Raw genomic sequence first — 8291 nt, 5'->3', positions numbered from 1 at the left:
AGAATGGATGCTTTTGAGCTTTGGTGTTGGAGAAGAGTGTTGAGGGTACCATGGACTGCTAGGAAAACAAACAGATTCATCCAGGAGAGGGTTAAACCGGGCTGCTCCTTGGAGGCAAGGATTCTGAAACTTCATCTGACACACTTGTTGTAAGGAGGGACAGGTCCTTGGAGAAGGACATCATGCTTGAGAGGGTGGAGGGCACACGCAGGAGGGGAAGGCCCTCTGGGAGGTGGATTGATTTGGTGACTGGGGTAATCGGGATGAGTGTGTCAGAGAAAATGAGATTGACACAGGACAGAGCAGAGTTTAGAGCTGTTGTACATAGGGTCGCTATGAGGCGCAAGCGACTCGACAGGACATAACAACAATAACAACAACAACTACTTTACAACTAAAAGCTTTTTAAATTATATATATGTGTATGTGTGTGTGTGTGTGTGTGTATTATATAGTGCCTAATCCAGGCCAAGGTCTTCTCAATTACTTGTTATGCTTCAGAGAGTTGTACAATAACTAAGGATGACATAAAAATAGATGTTTTCAAGTTGTGGTGCCGGAGAAGAGTCTTGAACATGGACTGCCAAGAAAGCAAATAGATCTGTCTTGGAGAGGGTAAAGCCAAGTCTCTCCTTGGAGACTAGGATTTTGAAGCTCAATCTCACATACTTTGGGCATGTGGCCAGGAAAGATCACTCCTTGGAGAAGGACATCATGCTTGGAAGGATGATGGACAGCACAGGAGAGGTAGACCCCAGAGGAGATGGGTTGACACAGTAACTGGGGCAGTGGGGGTTGGTGTATCAGAATTAGTGAGACTCACTCAGGACAGGGAATGGTTCAGAGCTGCTCTACATAGGGTCACTATGCATTGCATGATACTCAATGGCACATAACAAGGATAACACACTATGACAGTTTTGGAAGCAGGAGTGGCATCCACTTCCTCAACAACATGCCTCTGGAAACTCTATGAATTTTGATGAATGATGATACTTATTGAAAGGCTTCATGCCTTTTGTTCATAGGGTTGCTGTAAGTCGTGCTCAAAGTTCTTATGGCCTCATGGTAAGACGCTTTGCGGCTAGTCGAAGGCACACAGTTTAAATTCACTAGTTTTTCCTTAAGAGAAAGATGAGCAGATGAGCAGCCTCCTGTCCCATGAGTGAACATCTTCAGGAGGGTCGGCTTCAGGTTCAGTTCCAACTCTATGACACACAACAAGAGTAACATATATTTATGGCCATAAGCTTAGGAAGACACTCTTATGTACAAAACCAATCTTAAAGCAAACCTTATCGAATTCTTCAGCTGTCACATTGTTTATGTATTACACTATCAGGGAGCTCTGGTAATGTAGTCTGTAGGGAGCAGCAATGCTGCTAACCCAATATTATACCTCTCTGACAGTTCAAATCCTCCACATGCTCCTTGTGAAAAAGATGGCAATCTACTCATGATATTTACAGCCTTGGAAATCCAATAGAGGATCAATGATTAGTTTGACCTGAATTGATGGCAATGAGTGAGTGATGGTTATGTATCATTTTTGTTGATTTTTCCTAATGACTTCACAGTAAAAGTGTCTTCTAGCGTTTCAAAGGCTGTAATGTTATAGGAAGCAACATGTAATATCTTTGTCCTGGTGGATTTGAATTGCTGAAGTTTTGGTTACCAGATTCTTAGTCAATGCCGCACCAGGCTTCTGTTGAATTACTGTATTGCTGTTGTTTTTAAGTGCTATTTTGTACAATATGAATCATAGTGATCCTGTGAACAACCAACCTCAACTTTGTTCTATCCACTGCCGTCCTCATCATCTCTGACACAGTAAAGCCCTTGGTGAAGTCACCATGTCAATCATCTCATTGGGGGTCTTCCTCTTCTTTGTTGACTTTCTATCTTTCCAAGCATGATGTCCCTTCCCATGGAATAGCCTTGTCTGGCTACATGTCCAAAGTATGAAAGATGAAGCTTTGTTCTCTTTGTGTACAAAGGCACTTTGGCTGCACTTTTCTAAAGACACATCTGTGATTTTTGACAGTCCATTCAGCAGTCTTCTCCAACACCACAACTCAACTTCTTCTTCTGTCATCCTTATTCATTGTATGTTTCTCTGGTGCACAGCAGCTGAATTAGTATAGTAGCAGTTATATTTTACCAACTCCATTCCCAAGTACCCACGGTTACTTCTTTCAGTTGTAGCAGAAAAAAGTGTTGAATTCTTTTCTAAATTCCAAATCCTATCCTTATTTATCCTTATTTCTTGTTTCTGCTGAGAGTTTAATTTGTGTACTTAATTCAAACTCAACTCGTTACTGTCAGTGGAAACTGACTCATAGCTAACCTTCTAGTGGGATTGCGGAGACTGCAAACTACATTCAGGAAGGATGCCCATTATTTTCCCCTGGAGAAACTAGTGTATTCAAAAGCCTATCCTTGGGTTGACATTGCAACTCGAAACCTACAACGTCTTATATTCTCTACTCTTTCATCATAGACAATAAATAGTGACCTCTTTCCAAAGATTACACTATAATAATCGGACCAAAAGACTTACTTTACAATAAAGAAACTTGACTAATAACATTACCTCAGTTAGTTGTTTAAGGTTAATATTAACAATGATATATGGTATAGATTGAATATGTCCATGATAGGATATAATCTGAATGGAAGGTTATCTTTATTATCTTCCTCCACCCAAATCAAGATCCAAGTATGCAGCATATAGGAGCAATAACTTTATAAATTATTACCTAACTTGGGAGGGACTGGAAAGCATTATGCTGAGTGAACTAACTCAGTCTCATAAGGATAAATATTGTATAAGACCGTTATTGTAGAATGAGTATAAATATCCAAGAGGGGTGGGAGAAGGTGGAAGCAGAGAGATGTGGATGTGCAGGGGGGAAGGTGGGATTAATCATTTGGTTGTACAATTTGATAGGTGGGGGGTGAGGGAAATGGGAAGAATTTGTATTTGAATTTTGTAAATAAACTAGTAGAAAAATTAAAAAATTTAAAAATAAAATAAAGAATGAAAAATAAAACCACCACCAAAGACCAGTTCAGAATATTTTACAGAAATAAAAGAACTTCTCAAAACTGTCAAGAACATCTCAATTATTCCAAGAGTCACCTAAGGAGATATGATGATTACATGAAGTATGGTATCCTGGAACAGATCACAAAAAAGGGGACACGTAAGAGAACTTAAAGCATAAACTTTAGTTAATAACGTATGAATACTTGTTCCCTCATTGTAACTACACTGCATGCACTGAACCAGCAAGCTCTGGTTACATAGTGCATATCATAGCAGGCTACTGATGCAAAGGTTACTAGAACAAATCCAACGGCTTGTCCACAGGAGAGAGACAGGAAGTCTCCTCCCATAAAGACTCATCGCCTCATAACCTCGTGGAGGTTGCTATGCATCACAGTGCACTCAATGTCAGGGATTCATACCAAAGGTCTGCTGACGTAGAGTTAAGAAACTTCGTTGCAGCTTCAAAGGCACACAGTTTAATCGCACCAAATGCTCTGCAGGAGAAGGGTGGAGACTGTCCAACCAGCCCAGGAGAAAACACCAACCCAGGAGCAGCGGCATGACTGTGTGGAAGCATCCGCCGGCATCCAGCCTGGCCCATTGCGCTCCACGTTCTGCAAAAGAAACCAGCTTGTATACCTGCAGCCACGTGAGCCATTCATTCCCCTTACGGGTCTGAGTCTCTATCGGACCTTCTAGTAAATGTTTTCACCAGATCCAAGAGACCATAGAGGAACTGGGGAACTGAGCCATGGATGGGCTCTTAATATCACAATATGAATTTATATAACTAGATGAGCTTTACAATTATGTTGGCCTGAGGTTTCTGATTAGTAGTGTGCTATTAATCTTAACACATAGTATAATAAAAGCAGATTTATATCTAAAATTTATAGAATATTCCAACACCTCAACAAGAAAAAGGTAAATGACACAATCACAAAATGGACACAGGATATGAACAAACACTTCACCAAAGAAGACATTCAGATGACAAACAAATGAATAAATGATCAAAATCCCTAACTATCAGAGAGATGCAAAGTGAATCTATTCTTCTCATGATTTTATTAAAACATTCATTGGGATAGACTCAAGGTCATAGTTTGGTTCTCTCAGATTTGTTTTCATTTCCTTCAGCCTCAATTTGAACTTGCACGTGAGTAATTGATGGTCTATTTCACAGTCAACATGTAGTGTAGCGTTGTAAAAACTTAGCTCAGATCGTATCTCTTATTTTCTTAGAACATTTCATAACTTCTCTCTCAATCTCATTTTAAAATAATCTCTTTTGGAGCCTGTGAGATAGTCTTGACTTAATCTCCTCCCTCCCTGACTTCACTTCTATTTTTATCCTTCTTTTACAGACTCCCTCACTCACTGCAGATAAACTACCACCTTTATTTCTCAGACACAAGCTTACTACTGTGGAGACAGCTATGACTCATAGCAAGCCAGGTTTAGGTTTTTGAGACTGTAAATTGTAATGAGAAGAGCTTGTCCGTCTTTCTCCCATGGAGTCAAGAAAGAAAAGGACAGGAAGCAGCTAATGTGAATCTAAAACTATCTAGTTGGAGGAGGAAGGACTCTCTAATTTAAGCCAGATGATTCCAGGTGCCTTCAAGTCTTGCCACGACAGGGTTAGTGAGCAGTGATACCCAGATACAACTCTCTCCTCCCATCTTTAACCTCCTTTCCTTTTCTTCCACTGATCAACCAAAAATGAAGTCAGAAGACCAGGGAATAATATGATACTTCTAATGGTAGGAACTCAAAACACACAGTTAGACAAGATAAACAGATCTAGAAAAACAAATGAAGAATGGTCAACTTAGAGCATGACTTCATGTTGCTGTTATTGCTATTTTTCTGTGACACACAGTGACCCTATGAATAACAGATTGAAGCTTGTGCCTATCTTCTGCCATCCGCACCGTCTCTGCCATGATCAAGTCCACTGTTGCATGCACTGTGCAATCCATCTCACTGAGGATCTTTCTGTCTGTTGACCCTCTTATTCTAGCATGACTCCAGAGATATAAGGCCTTTACAGGTCCTTTTAAGTTTGTTTTTGCTTTTACTTACTGTGATGTCTTCTGCCATTAACACAATGCTTAGCTCCTAGTACTGAACAGGCATCTCCAGAGTGAGTCTGATTCCCAACAATATTTTTGTTTTTCATTCTGAAGAATTTTAGAATGATACTTTTCTTGGCTTATTTTCTACCAATATATCCAAATATTGAAATTAAGTGCCCTTAAGTTTCTGAAGTATGACATCACAGAGAAATGCCACAGTTTTTATGAACTGTGATATAAATGTAAAGTATAGTTTAAAAACTCATTATCAAAAAAATAAAAAAAGAAAAAACTCATTATCATCTTTCTTTTTCTTAATATCTAGTGTGTTATGTGGTTTTGTTTTGTTTTTTCTATTGTGGTTTGGATGAAAATTTACAGAGCAAGTAGGTTTCTCATTCAAAAATTTACGCACATTTGATTTCACGACCTTACCATCCTTCCTGTGGAACAGCACTCTCTCTGCTCTTCCGTTTCCCTGGTTTCCATTCACATGTTTTCCTGCCATCTCAGTATTGTTTGGGGAGAAATGCTATCGTTTCATCACAAGTGGTTGTTTGTTCTGAGGAGCATAAACCTTAAACGTTTGATTATTGTCTTTGTTGATCTGCCTACTCCTTTGCTGGGAGCTGATCTCCGGGAGTGAATTCATCTCCAGATCAGAACAGAGTCCTGGTCTAGAGGGCTATAGTCTCCTTGATACTAAGAAGAATGGCCATTTTATGATTTTGAACTCTATTTTCTATTTTTCTTTCATCCTGTTAATGACATTCTTTTGTCATCTCCATCAGAGTACCCATAGTGGTAATAGATGCCATCAAGTTCTTGTTTAAGAGCCTTAAAGGTTGCGCTTCATGTGAATTTTCGAACTAAACATCTGCTTGAGTCTGAGTTTCTTTACACTTTTACTCAGTAGGAAATGATCCTGTTATCTTCTGATATTTTAACTCAGTAGTTCCATTTCTTCCTCTGGGTGAAATGAGAGAAAATGGTTTTTTGTTTTGTTTTGTTTATGTTTTGTCTTTTTAGCTCCCAGATTCTTTTTCATGAACTGTATGACTCTTTTCTGACAACTATTAAAACTTGTCTGTTGAAGAAGAGCACTGAATATCCTATGAACTGCCAAAAAAATAAACAGATATGTCTTGGAAAAAGTGCAGCAAGAGTGCTCCTTAGAGGCAAGGATGGTGAATCAGAAACTCTGCCTCACATATTTTTGGCGTGTGATTGGGCAAGGCTATTCCTTGGAAGGGACAGCATGCTTGAAAAGGCAATAGAGAGGAAGAGCCCCAACAAGGTGGATTAGTACAGTGACTGCAAGAGTGGGTTCAGGTGCCTTGGACAGGGGTTAGATCTGTTGTTCGTAGGGTCTTTATGTGTCCTACTTGACAACACCTAACAACAATGATTTCTTTAAATACAAAGGAAAATATTTAAATTTGGTAAGGTATAGTGGACTAGCATTAGAGCTCAAGAAAAGCATATTTAAGAAGTGGAAATCAGCAAGCAGATATATGCACACCCATGTTCATTGCAGCTTTGTTCACAATAGCAAGGAAATGGAAAACAACCTAAGTGCCCATCAAAAAATGAATAGAGAAGCTGTGGTATATTCACACAATGGAATATTATGCTGCATTGAAAAACAAGGAACTCATGCAATGTTATTCAAAATGGGTGACCCTGGAGGACATTATGCTGAGTGAAATATCTCAGTCACAAAGGGACAAATACTGTATGGTTCCACTGTTGTAGAATGAGGCTGACATCAGGGTGGGGGTAAGACTGAGAAAAACTGGATAAATTATGTGTTCTGTATTGAAGCCGATGAGGGAGAGAACAGTTTAAAAGTAATATATTTTAGGGCATTATGATTACCATAAGTGTTCGGAATGAGGGTTGCAGAGTGGAGTATACTCGGGGCAGGGGGGTCCGGGGAGATTATATACCAATTAAAGAGAAGAGCGAACTGAGGGTGGGGGTGGGGTGGGCAGGGAGAAAAGTGCAACAATGAATGAATAAATGGAAATCCAAAATCTCTGTAAATGCTTATTAAAATTAATTAAAAAAATGGAAATCCTAGGTCTCTGTAAACTTTCACTAAAATTAATTTAAAAAAAAAAATCTGAGGTTACCTGCATTAGAATCTGGCGATGAGCAAAAACTCCACCTCTCTCCTACCCCGACTCCAAGAAATGCTTTGGGGTCTGTCCTGGACAATGCAGCCCTAGGTTATCTGCGTTAGAATCTGGCTGAAAAAGAAAAAAAGACCAAGATGGATGTCAGATGAGACTCTGAATATTGCATTAGAGTGCCGAGAAACCAAAGCTGAAGGAAGAAACCAAGAAATCAAAGAGCTAAACATAAAATTTCAAAAGACAGCCTGGGATGATAAAGCAAGATAGTATAATGAAATGTGCAGAGAGCTGGAGTCAGAAAATCAAAAGGGACGAACTCGCTCAGCGTTTCTTAAAGCTGAAGGAGCTGAAAAACAAATTCAAACCACGGGTGGCAATACTTAAGGATACTTTGGGCAGTATGTTAAATGATCCAGAAAGTATCAAGAGAAGATGGAAGGAATACACAGAGTCACTGTATCAGAAGGAATTGGCTGACACAGAAGAATTTCATGAAATGACATATGAGCAAGAGCCTATGGTGATGAAAGAGGGAGTTCAAATTGCTCTGAAGGAATTGGCAAGAAACAAGGCTCCAGGAGTTGACGGCGTACCAACTGATATATTTCAACAAACAGACACTGGTCTGGATGTGCTCACTAAGGTGTGCCAAGAACTCTGGAGAACAGTCAGCTGGCCCACTGACTGGAAAATATCAATATTTGTTCCCATTCCAAAGAAGGTGACCCAACAGAGTGTGGAAATTTTTGAACAGTAACATTGATATCACATGCAAGCAAGATTCTGCTGAAAATTATCCAAAAACATTTGAAACAACATATTAACACAGAACTGCCAGTTGTACAGGCTGGATTTAGAAGAGGTCGTGGAACTAGGGATATTATAGCTAACGTCAGATGGATCTTGACAGAAAACAGAGAATACCAGAAGAAAGTCTATCTGTGCTTCATTGACTATGCAAAGGCTTTTGACTGTGTGAATCACAACAAGCTGTGGCTGACTCTGAGAAGAATGGGAATCCCA

Source organism: Elephantulus edwardii, unplaced genomic scaffold (assembly GCF_000299155.1).
Source record: "Elephantulus edwardii isolate Elephantulus edwardi_28Jun2011 unplaced genomic scaffold, EleEdw1.0 scaffold00004, whole genome shotgun sequence".
NCBI classification, from domain to species: domain Eukaryota; kingdom Metazoa; phylum Chordata; class Mammalia; order Macroscelidea; family Macroscelididae; genus Elephantulus; species Elephantulus edwardii.
The sequence above is the reverse complement of the archived record's forward strand: the minus strand, read 5'-3'. Positions refer to the sequence as shown.